Genomic DNA, 14,075 nt, shown 5'->3' on the forward strand with positions numbered 1-14,075 from the left:
CAAGATCGTTGCCTTGGGCACAGAGCATACAACGAACACAATTTTCCGTAATTAAAAGAAAAATAAACAAATCAAATAACAGTCAAAATAAAAAAATAAATTAAGACTAAAAGAAATAGTCCCCGGCAATGGCGTCAAAAACTTGTTGTAGAATTTTGTTTCGCAAGTGTACAACCCGTAACAAGTAATAGTGGACCTAAGAGTCCCGTTATCGATCCCACAAGGACTATTTTCTAGCACTTAATTTAGTCTTTCTTTAACTACTATTTGACGAATATAAATCAAAGGTTATAAAATCTGGGCTTTCATCTAAATTCTAGAAAATAAATGAATGTTCACACGATTTGTTGGAGAATCAAATAATGAATGGATATTAGGGTAGAATAACTTCATCAATTGATCACATTTACATCTCAAATTAAAACTCAATTCTAATGTAGCGCTCGGTCGAATTCTCCTATTGTATTCAATTTACCCCTCTCGAGTTCTCATTGAGCCTATTTAACTAATTAAATTTCATATCTCTATGCAAATTCAACTTAGTTAAACGAGTTCTATATTTTAAGAATTCAATTATGACCGCAATAAATGGTATAGGTATCTCTACTCGTTATACCAATGTATTGGATTTTACTACATGGTCTAAATCCTAAACTCATATCTCTATTTGTAAAGAATTCACAAAAATCATCAAATTATTGATCAGATAATTTAATGCATTCAACTCATAGCAAAATCAACACATGGAAGATTTAAAAATTGAAAGTCTTAATAAGAAAATGTAAAAGATCCCAATTGGTTACGTTATTCCCCCTAACAATGAATTTAGCTACTCATAATACAAGAAGAAAAGAAGGAATTTGTCTTAGAATACATCACCGAGTTTGAAATAAAGATGAAGAAGAAAAAGCGGAATTCTTGCACCAAGATCTCCTTCCTCTTCCAATGAATGCTTCCAATATTCAATTCTTAGTGTTAATTTTCTTGAATTTCTCCTTTGAATCTCCCTTCTTGTTGTTTTCTCTCCAATATGTCAAGAACCCTTCAAAAGTATGAGGAAAATGTATTTATAGGTGCACCTCCGTTTTATGTAGAAGTAGGGTTTTTATGGATTTAAAAACGGCCCAAAAAAATGCGCCCTAAATCGTCAATCGCAGTGCCTAAGCACTGGCTATAGCACTTGGGCGCTATGTCTTCAGCGCCTAGGTGCTATGGTGGCGCCTGGGCGCTGCCTCTCGGGTCCAAATCTCATCTTTTTCAGTTTTGTAGCGCCTAGGCGCTATGAGTGCAACGCCTAAGCGTCGTCTTTCTGCCCCAATTTCGTGTTTTTGGCCTCTTCGTCCACTTCAATACTTCTTTTCACATCGCTTCTCCTTATCTTCAAAACAACACTAACAAACACATCAAAAACGTTCTATACTCATAAAATCTAGCATTTAATTAAGCTAAAATTGTGCGAAAATCATGAGTGAAACAAACTCATCAATTAAAAAAATAACCAAGTACACATGGGTTGAATTGAGCGACCAACATTTTGTCAATTAAACGTAAATTCTTATCCTAATTTCCTAAATGTAAATTCCCAAATCATTATTCATTCCTCAGCAGAACATAAATTACTTATCATAAATCATAATTCGCAATACAATTTCGTAAACATAAATTCCCAAATCTATAATCGTAACTCATCATGATAAAACGTAAATTATTTATCATAATTAATAAATGACAATTCGAAAACATAAATTTCCAAATGAATAAATCATAACATAATTAATATTAAATTATTCAATGCTCAACATCAACAACTCCAAGACAGAACAAAATCAAAACAAATTAGGCAGACTCATAGTCACAGTAACAGTAGACAGTATAGTAGCAGGGGCAAAACAAAATCCAACAAAATCAAAATAGCTAAATCAAAATAGAACAAAACAAAAAAAAAAAAAATAAAGAGGGAAAAAAAAAGAGTCACCAATCTGGAGCACTTCGATAGTTCGGGTTCGGTGTTGCAACAACATGTGTTCTTTGATGGAGTCTATTGTCTGCGACGTCTGCCTCCTGGAGTCTGGAGCTAGCCTAAGTCGTGTGGTGTGGATTTGGAAAAAGAAGAAGTGAGGTCGACTTGAGGAAAAGGGTTTGGCATTTGGGGAAAATTCACAAATCACAATTCTACAGCTCTTCCTAGTGCCTATGATTGAAATGAAATGGGTATTATGGGTAATGGGTTGATATATTGGATATATTCATTTGAGATTTGGGCTAAATAATAAGAGGCCCAACCCCAAATTTAACATTTAGTGCTAAAGCCCAAACCAAAAAAAAAAGAAAGAAAGAAGGGTTTTATCTTCTTTCTTCTTCTCCATGTGAGTCGGCGACCACATTGACCTAGCGGCTTTGCAGATTTCGACAGAGCCAGCATGCGCGGCCACGCTCCCTCGTCGGGTGCTGGCTCCGTGCTTGTGTATATATATATATCTTTTGGTGTGAATTAAAATTAGATTTTAGTAGATTTTGATAGAAATTTTTGAAAAGTTGTGGCATCCATGAAAAATGTGATTAATATTGATTGTTTGACTTGACTTAGATTAAAATCTAAGCCAAACGGGCTTAATGTAGGGTTGTAAATGAATAGGATATAGATTGGATCTGACCATATGCAATGTGATCTGATAAGAATAATTCATGAATTCGATCAGATTTGATCCAATAATCCAACGAATATTTGATTGTTAAACTCTGATCCAATTTGCTATGTTATTTGATATCCGATCCAATATACGATCCAAAATATTTTACATATATTCTTTTGGGAAAAAAAATCATATTTCAGTTGTATTCTTTACACTATTTCAAAAATCAGGTATAAAGTTTGAAAATTCATAATTCAGGTATATATTTAATCAATTAAAAATATTTATGAAATAAATATAATAAGGTCATAGTTACAAGATTAATGGTCACGGATTCATAATTATAGGTCACAGATTCATTAACTGGTCGCATATCGTCAAATTAGTTTGTCACAAATTATTTTGTGGTCACAAATAAAAATTTTGTTGGTCACAAATTATTTCAAAAATCATTTCGAGGCCACAGATAATTCAAATTACAGGTCACATTTTATATATGGATCACATGGACACAGTTTCTTGGTCACAAATCAGCTAATTGGTCACAAATGCCTAAACAGTTGGTCACATATGCCTATCAATGAAATAATAAAGAAAATGTGACCTGAATCCAAATCCTATGACTATAAGCATACTGATCTTTTTCAGGCCGATGCAATTTATCTCGTACACAAACTTTTTCCTTTAAAAAAAAAAAATCAGTAGGAAGAAGAAAAGAGAAGCTTGGCATCATGTTCTTTATGTTTCAACTTGTGCTTCTTCTTCTTCTTCTTTTTTTTACCAATTTCATGATTGATACGTTCGTTCAGCACATTACAATCCTAGAAATTTTGAAGGATGAGTGGTTTAAGAAAGACTATAAACCACTAGTATTTGATGATAAAGAAGATACAAATTCAGACGATGTGGAAGTTGTATTTAAGGATTCTGAGGTGAATTTGCGGAGAAAATGGAAATATTAATTATCGACTATCTGAGATTAACAAAAAAATTTGTTGAAAAATACTCAATGGACTGCACATCTATTGCTTGCTATAGGAATATCTCGTGACATAGAAAAAGGAGCAGCAGCCAGCAGCTATGAATGCATTTGAGTTGATTTCTATGTCAAAAGATCTCGACCTTGGGAATCTATTCGGAAACCAAATTGTGAATCAAACACGGCCCGAACTAGAATATCGAAAACCAGCAGCTTCACCGCTCCACGACGGCATCGGTACCGATGCATTTCCTTCATTGCTTTTGCAGTGGTTGAATGCGTCACCGAGAAGAGAGAAGAAACAGACGGGAATCGGGTTTCAAAATTGGGTGAAGTGAGTAAGGTTTTTAATTGAATTGGGGGAATTAATAATACATGACTTTTGCATAAATGTACTTCACCCCTGAACTTTAAATTTGATAGTTTAAGTACCTTGTTTTATGTAATTCCCACTATTCTTTTTATTGCAATATATGAAATTAGGAAGATAAAACCATGGGATTTTCCTTGTTTTAGATCCATATGGCATAATTAGGGTGATAGAATACGTCTGAAGTAAATTTGAAAAGAGGGGATTCTTAATTTCAATACAAAATTTATTATAATGTATATTAATGTTATATAATTTAATAGATATGACATTCTTCACTAAAATTCATAAAGTATAATACAATTTTCAAAATGAAAAAAAATTTATGTATAATAAATTATGCGATAATATATAAAATATATTATATTATTATATGAAATTGGATCGAATTGTTATCGAATCGGATTGACCTATATTCATATTTGTTCCATTTTGTTAATCAATCATTGAATTCGGATCTTGATCGGATTATCAAACTAAGACCTTAAATCCATCTTCAATTAATTTCATCGATTTCAAATCAAAATCCAATCAATTGACAACCATACTTTAATGCTTCCACCAAACATAGTAATTCACCTCGTTGCCCTCTTTATCAACATATGCATTATCCTGAACTCTACAAATTACGTTCCTTCTTTTTTTTTTTTTTGAGAAGTGCATATTAGTGTATAACCAGTTAATGATTCAAATAAATTTGATTTTATGTTTATCTTACCACTAAATTAATTGTCGGAGTATAATATTAATTGCTGCTGAATGTAGTTGAAAGAAGAGATGAGAATATACAGAGGAATAATACTATTTATCACAACTTATGTTAGAGTATCATTTTAGGTGATCACACTTGATACATTCAATTAAATAAATAATGTGACATTGCAATTAAGTGAATTTATAATTTAATATTGAGTAACGCTATTTAGCCCCCTTTGAGATTATAACTCCAGTCTAAATGGTGTTAATTGGCATTAAAAGACAAGTGAAATTAAATATATCATTTAATTTTGCATTTTATTCAGTCTATCATGCGTCACCTAAATTGGAGTTGTAACCCCAATTGGGTTACATAGCATTATTCTTTAATATCGCGTGGTAGCTACCTAGATTGGTACTTGACAAAAATGGTATTGGATAACATTACTCTATACAAATTATGGAAAAACATAAAATTAACATTTAGAGTCGTCAATTGCCACGTAAACATATGGATACGTTTTGGCTTCACCTGTCCTATTGGATAATTAGGGTTGGAACATTCTCAGTGTGTTGAATTTTTATTTTCATGGTTCTAAAATTTAAATTCGCATTAAAATATAAAAATAAATAATTAATTAAACGAGTGGTAAATGGAAATATTTTATTTTTCATCATCTTTCTAAAAGCTTCAGCGGGACTCGGACATGGAAGACCACCTTGGACTTGATGGTGGCCACCGCGGACTCGCCTTATTCTCATTTGCACTGTTCTATCCTACTCGCCCTACACTCATTCTCTAAAAGGTTGAGAGGGATTGGGGACATGAAGGCCACCGTGGACTCGAAGGTGGTCACCACAGACTCGCCCTACGCTAATTTGCACTGCTCCATCCCAATGTACCAATAGAGTTGTCAAAAACTGATAAATTATTTATGGATGAGAAATATATTTTTGAAAGTCTGGATACCTATAAAAGACATATTTTAAAATTCGGATAGGAATTAAGGAAAGTCAAAATTTTAGGTGCATATAAGAAACAGAGTTGAAAGTTTACATATCATTTGCGCCTTTTACCCCTTTCTCGGGTTACGTGATACCTGATAATGAATATGTAGAATAAAAGGCTCTTTGCACTTGTTTGAGCCCCAATTTGAGAGAAAAAAAATACATTTTTAAATAGTGTATTGATAAAAAATGTGTGGTTAAAAAAAAACGTATTGAATTTGCATGTAGTATTATTGAAGAATATGTGATTGAAATGATATCAAAAAATTGTTTAAGAATGTATTTTTCCAAAAGAATGGAGCTCAAACAAGGGCTTTATTGGACAAAAGTACTATTTTCTAAGCATCATGACAAGAGAAAAATACGTCTTTCTCGCATCCAAGATTTTGAGTTAGCAAGGGCGACCGTTGACCTTCGACTGTCGACCGAAATAAAATATTAAGAGCATGTTTTATGTCATTTTTTCTTTTTCTTTTTTTTTGCAAAAAAATGCATTTTGACGTAGTGATTTGATGGAGAATATATAGTTAAAAATAAGAAAAAGTATTGAATTTGCGATAATATTATTTTCTTGAAGAATATTTTGTTGAAAATAAGGAAGAAAATATATTTTGAAATAAACGAGAATAAAATAAGGCCTAAAATTTAAATATGATAATTATTTTGTTTAAATTGAATATATATAATTCTATTATAAGAATAAAATGTACTTACCAAATGACGTTGTTACAGAATGTTGTATAATTCAAAGGAAGAGCGAGGGTTTGAATTTTTACAAATGCATTAAAATCACGAAAATCTAACATATATTATTTTGTTAAATTTAGTATCAAAATTTAACATGTGCCATAATGGTCATGATATGATCTGGGATAGGCGCCAAACTACCAAGGACTTGTTAATTGAACGGAGGTGGCCGAAATTAAGATTCGAGTTAACAAGCAATGCAAATTATTTGTTTGAGCTATGGAGTCCAATATGTTGAATTAATAAGCCAAATAACGACTTATATGTTGGTTATGAAGGAAAAATCATGTTTGGTGCGTTGGATTCAAAGTTTTGGAAGATATATGGAAAAATTAATAGCGTGGATTAAAACGAGCATAAATTTCAACTCGGTGTCAGATTTTCGCCCATGAGTACAATTCGAAATTGTCAAGAAATTCTACACAATGAAAAAGAGGTTTCTAGGTTTTATTATAAATAGGTTCTATTATTTTCATTGTAGAAAAAAAGACTTATTTTTGTCATGAATTGAATTGAGAATTTTCCCTTGAGGCTTTATGCTTCAAATATCTTGTTCTTTAATGGAAAAATCGAATTTATCAAGAAATTGAATTTCTTGTGTCGTTCAAAATCCCGGGTGAGGTTTATAAATTGTGTAATCAAGAGGTCGATAATTTCTTAATTATTGGTTGCTTGATTCATCGTTTGTGAATCAAATCCAAAACATTGACTTGTTGACATTCTTAGGAATTAATTTCAATCTCGTGTGGGTTTTGTAGTCGCCCTTGTTATGCGGGTTCACATCAGGTCAAGCTTTCAATAATCCTTACAAGAGGTCACACATTTGAATCCCCTTCATCGCTCTCCCTATTGCATTAATATTGGTAAGAATTATAGAACTAAAAATATTGCACAAAAAATTAGTTGGTAAAAGGTTCGAACTCAAAACTTCTAATATGTAAATGCAAATTCTAACCAACTTAACTCGAAGAGAAGCTTGAATTTAAAGTGAATTACCAGTGATATAAACTAAAAAGTTTTCCTATTGTTAATCAAAAAAATTGCTCCTGGTTGGATCTAGCACATGCAGTCGTGGGTACTCGTTGAGCGCTGGATCCACCACTGCTTGCATCTTGGGTGCGGGAAATTAAACAAGGCTGAACATTACTAAAAAGAAAAGAATGAAAATTATATATCTACTATATTACGAAGTTTTATAATGAAGTGTACTAAATAAGCCATAATAATAAGTTGAACAAAAAAAGTTACAATAAAGTTAACAAATAAGAGAGAAAATTGGGTCCCACTTATGAGAGAAAAAGTAAAAAATGACGGCTGACTTAGAGAAGTAAAGGTCAAAAAATTGATTTTTTGGGGTAAAAAATTAGAACCAAACATGCACATTAACTATGAATAAAAATTGTGAAAAAATATTTGTCAATTAATTTAAGATTCAAAAACTAGATGGGAATATAATGTTTTAATTATAGTTCGCCGCACCGAAAATTTCTACAAAATTTAATTTCTTTTAATGGAAAACATAACCAAATGTACATAATTAGATTATTTCTTGAAAATTAAACAGGATCCTTCTGTCCTATTATTTCCTTTTTCTATACGAAAGCACCAATACATACACCATTATTGCTGTACTATAAATGCAATGTATCATGTCCAATTGCGATCCATTCAATGTTCGAAAAATACATCGAATATGCCCAATTTTGCAAATTTCGTGTGAACAAAGCAGTACCAAAGGTCAGAGATGCAACATTTTTGGTGCACAAAATCCTCACAATTGATAATGGGTTTCCATAAAATTTGCAGACAAGCCCATGATGGTTAAGGACTTGGTGACAACACCATCATGACAATGGTTTTCTTGGTTGTAGACAAAAGAAAATGGGTCATTATCAATGAATATTATTGTAGTTTCCTGCACTCTAAAAAGCATGGAATTATCTTTTTTTGTCGGAGAATGAACAAATTTATTTATTTCACTTATATTTTTAAAATGTACCTTTATGTATTGTGCCGACCGGCTGGCTAGCACATGAGGAAGCGTTGCTTGTGATTAGTTAAAAGGGTCGAAAATTTTCAAATCTCGGAATCCATAGGCCTTTATATATTGATAGGAAACACACAAAATTTCCTTCCTTGAGACTAGGGAACATGGAGAAAGCAATTGATCATTCTCATTCATCATTCAAATTTAGACTCTTTAGAGCCTTCTTTCTATGTTTTGCACTTGTTTCATCTCTAACTTCAATTTCTCATCATCTCTCTTTTTTGCTTCCTTTATTCTCACTATTAGTTCTGTCATCTCTTCTGCTTTTTAACTTCATCCACAAGAAAAGCCCACTCTCTGATAAATATTACTTCAAGAAGCCAACAGAAGCCGCAGATGAATATGATTTCACAATAAGCAATTATTTTGAGCTTCGTTCAAGTTCAATTTCTTGTGAAAATAGTATGTTTTGGAGTGTGCTTTTATCGGATGATGAATCCAGCACTGAGGTTGACGATGAAGACTATCTAATTGAAATCCCCCTGCCGGAGCAAGTGACCAGTTTAAAACAAGGGAAGAAGAAGAAGTTGGACACCGACAAATTGCTGGATTTGCTGCCTAAATCACTTTTGGAACAAGAAGGGCTTGTTGGAATTAATTGAATTTGATTTGGGTTTGATTTGGGTTTAAAATATTAAATGTAATATTTAATGATATGGGCCATTGTAATTAATTTGAGTGAATTAGAAAAGTCTCCAATATAGGCCCATATATTGATAAGCCCATTTTAAGTGGTTTTTATATGGAAAGGAGTCTCATATCGAAAGTTTACAAGAAAATAGTCTTGCTTATATAGTGGGTTGTGTAAATAATATATAATTTAATATGTTACCTACCACTTGGCTAACTTTAGCTAGCCAAAGGCTAGCAAACTAGCCAAAGGCTAGTCACCACTAGAGTGGTGCTTCGCACCACTAGCACCGTTCCCCGGACCCGGTCCCGGCACGTAGCAAAGTACGCATTGGGCGCTTTAGAGGCGCACTTGGCACTACGCATCGTCGCGAGGAGCTGGGGAGCCTTATAGTTTTCGGAAATGGACTCGTGGTTCGATGACGTGGCAGCACAAGGTTCGGTGAGTTGGCATTCTAGGTGGGCACGAGTGGTAGGTCGCGTCCCTTCGTCCTGCATGGCGGTTAGATGTACGCGTGGCATCCGTATGACTGTGACTGTTCAGAAATTGGTGAATAGGCATGATGAATGGACACTTCACTTCATGGTTCAATCTGGGCCGTCAGATCATAAAAATAGTGCGATCCAATGGCTAAGACGAATCAGATCAAGTGGTGCACCAGTTCCTGAAATGTCACACACCTGTTCCATGAGACACTTCAATCTCTATAAATAGGGACCCCCAGATTCGTTTTTTGACACACCAAATCAATTACGAATTCAATTGATTTCTAAATTCTTCTATCTCCATATTCTGCTCATAAAAAATCTCTTATACTTCTGTCGTTATTCCGTTCAAGTACGATTATTCATTGGTTCGACCGACAAGGTTGGTATTGTGCAGTATCGACTTTGGAAGGAGCGTTGTATCTTGGGAGACCGACGTCCATAATCCCGTTTGCACTTCATTGGGGGGCGAAATTTGTCTTAAGGAGATTTGCTTACTTTATTGGCATACCTCGCTTCATTTACTGTCTATTTTTCTGCTTATTTTATTTCTTCTTTTGATTACGTTAGTCGAATTTCCGACAACAGGGCTTCCTCAATTACTTTCAGAGATTAATGGGGAAGATAATTTGATTGAGATTGACATTTCAGTTGGATCAACCAGATGTTAAACATGCAACGCAAGTCATTTAGAAATTTACTGTATGTTTTTTGATTGTAGGTGGCAAAGTAAAGTCTTTCTTTAAGAACATAAATTCCTAGCATTTTTGCATTTTAGATGTTTCTTAGGTGTTTGAATAAAATTCGACCTACTGCGCGTAGTGAAGTTGAGATAGAAATCTAACGAGTTTTTGCGAATTAATTGAACATGTATAAAGACACACGAAAATTGAACAAATTATTAGCCATTTGGAAAAGTATTGGTGTGAAGTGGTGTTGGTTTGCACACACCAGTATGTGCCAGCCGTGCACACGGCTGTGAAGAAAGCCCGCCAAAGCCATCATTTTAACCTCACTTTTCTCTCCCTCTTTTTATAACAAACTCCACTTCTACTTCTGCAAGACTTTTTAAACACCAATAGCGATCCAAACATGGCCAATTTCGGCTTTAGACACCACAAAATCGCATGTTTATTACTTCTAATAGCGTTTAGAGAATGATTGAGCACGAAGACAATGTTTATTACTATTACCTAATATTATAACTAATCCAACATTTGCGAGTATTACCAAATCAATTAAGTCATTAGCAATGCCGAAAGAAGATCTTCAATTTCTAGATCTAGCTTTCCATGTAACTCCATCTATGATGTTAAAATAACGATTAGTACATTCATTCTCCATATCTAGAAAAAGAAAATATACTAAATACATCAAATATTCCTTATATTTCAAACTCACTTTCTGATTTGATCTCAACTCCTTGTAATTAGATAGACAAAATCCAAAATCCGAAGTTCAACAAAATCGCAAATATTCGTCACTAGTATTAACATCAATGCGATATAGGAATAGGGTTCAGCAATAATGATATCTACCAACATACCAAAACTAGCTGTTACCCCACCAATAGGAGGAGACATAAGGATTGATACATAAAGTAACTTTTTATTTGATTAATAATCATATAAAGCAGACAATATTTTAGTCATTTGCATCAAGCTCAAACTTCCTTCTTGCATGCTCTTTCGAGATGAAATTACTACTGGTATGAAGTGGTGTGCACCAATGCACACTAGAATGTGCCATAGCAGTGCCCAAATTTTCACAATTGTGTGCACGACGGTGCATAAAGCCCATCCTAGTTCATCGTTTAACTTCACTTTCTCTCTCTCTTAATAACAAAATCCGCTTCTATGAGAGCAAGATAATGATTCAAATTCCATAAATCATATTGTTAATAATTTAAAGTCCGAGTACATAAAATAATTTGAGTCCGAGTACATATTGTATAAGGATATATATAATCCATAAGTAACATTATATAATAATCTAAAGTCCACATTTAACCTTTGGTATTTCTCTTAAATTAACCCTTCTCTCAACATATCTTAGACCACGCCTTTGTCAACCTATATGTTGCCTTCACATTCGAACAAAAACTATTAGCACCAAAGTATGAAAAATAATTGGTGACATTGATACTTTGATGATCAAGTCAATTGCCAGTTCAAAGTTATATGGAGGATTGGGTGTTGCGACAGACAAGCATGCACAAATTTGACTAGAGTGTAGAAATGCATACCTTCACCTATGCATTTGTATTTATAGAAGAGGATTCTTTGTGGAGCAAGGATTGGGGTGTATAGCCCTAATTTTGTGTGCCATGTTGCCATTGGTTCACATGACTCATTGTTGTGTTATGGTTGGTTTTTTTCAAAATTTGTTTCCTTGTCCAACAAAGTATTTTTTTTTTGTAGAGATCGATACTAAGCCCCTATTTGGCCCCTATTTTTCGGTAATGAAAATGGGTAGAATAGTATTTTTTTTTGAAAAATGAATGGTTGAAAATAAAAGAAAAGTTTTCGATTTATGTGTAATATTATTTTATGGAAGATTGTGTGGTTGAAAATAGGAAAGAGAAAAATAGAATGTAATTTAATGGGAGTCAAACAGGGGCTAAAAGATATTACTTGTTTCCAATGATTGCATGCTTCCTAAGGTGGGAGTTGTCAAAGACTTCCTTCTTTAAGTACATGAATATGAGTTCGAATGCAATGCTTCGTCAACATCATTTAGCGAGCAAGTGTTTTCCTGTGGGCTGTGGGGTGGTATCTCGCGAATCCAGAGGGATGATGATAATGGCAAAGGTGAAAGCAAATGGGTCATGGCCTTCATCTAATATGGTGGTGAATGTGTGGATTTGCCAAGTGCCACTTTGTTGGAAGCCTATGTGGCTTCATTGCCATGCTGGTACCTACTTCGAGCCTTCACGGGATTTAGGGTATAACAAAAGTCCTCCAAGTCCAAGTCTAGTATTCATGTTAGGGGACAATCTTTGTTGTAGTGTATGGGTAATTTTTTCGTCTTTATTTGCTCAAATGTGTGAGAGATTTACTATAGATCTGAATTCGGCAAATTAGATCAGCATCACACAATCTTTGCTTGTTGGGGTCCATGTTTTTGCTAAGCTATAACACGGAGGCCCTGACGCGAAGTATTCTTGTTAGGCGAAAACTTTAGATGGGGATGTATGTGTGTTAACAAAACAAGATGCTAGGTTGCCCACGTAAACTGGAAGCAATTATAGATGCTATAATGAAACTTCGTAAGAAAATATCTCGAGAAATTTATGAAGATAGAATTAGGCGGTGACCCCCGAATTTAGAGTAAGTATCTTACTTTCACGCAATTCACAGGGGTCAACAAACACTTGTGTAGCCCAGGGCATAAGGGGCATGATGACTTGACTTTATCCTCACCTTCCTTTGGCTTATCATCGACAGTCTGTTCAGGATGGCGAAGTACGAAATGTGTTGGGAAGGTTGTATGATTTTGTGGAGGCATACGATCATGCATTTTGATTAGATCGTTAATTATGATTATGACCATTTCAAATTATGAAAATTTGAAATTATGGCAGAGTCATCATTCAGTGAATGTGCAAAGTACGAGTGTGGTGCGTAGAAGATTTGGGCCACCATTCAATTTTTGTAATTCTGCCTTTTTTCATTATGAAGGGCCAAGATACCTTTTCATCTATGGTGCAAATGATTTCATGGCATCCAATGGCCCAGATTTTGTAGACTTCGCCTATTTCCTCCTCGTATTCCTTTCATTTTTACAAACCTAGATGGAATTGGTTAAGATATTGAAAACTTGGCTAAGTATAACAGGTACTCGGTGTCAACTTTGAGCTATTATTTGAACATGATCCAAGGGTCAAAATACGAAAGTAAATAGACCAATGTGTTCTACTCGTTGAGTAGATTGTCATAGTGTATTTGAACGTCAAAAAAATCAATTCTGGATGAATGAGAAATTGTTGTCCAAAGTTGGATGAAAAAATGAGAAAAATGAATTATCGCTCGCTTTTCGCTCGAGCGATAATGAGTGAACATCGAGCGAAAAAGTCTTTGAAATTATCGCTCGAGTGAGACGCTAGCAAAAATTTCATTAGTGCGTCCGTTCGAAAGGTTGTACGATTTGGCTCACGTGAATTCGCTCATAACCCTTCAACATCTATAAATATGGGCCTTGGGACATGGTTTTCCTCATACCAATGATATGCAATAATTAGCATTTCATTTTCTCTCATCTCTCAACCATTTCTTGCATTATATTGCATAAAAGTTTTAGTTTTCTTTCATTCCATTAAGAAGTGCATATACCATCTTCCTATTCACTGTTCCTTGTGGATTTAGTGCTACTTACACAAGGTGGAAGTAGTTGTATCTTGGAAGTCGATTGCTAGATTTCGTGGGCACCGTTGCGGGGTAAATTTGACTTAAGGAGAAAGTGTTCAACACTTGCCTCGAC

The sequence above is a fragment of the Olea europaea genome, chromosome 6 (assembly GCF_002742605.1).
Source record: "Olea europaea var. sylvestris chromosome 6, O_europaea_v1, whole genome shotgun sequence".
NCBI classification, from domain to species: domain Eukaryota; kingdom Viridiplantae; phylum Streptophyta; class Magnoliopsida; order Lamiales; family Oleaceae; genus Olea; species Olea europaea.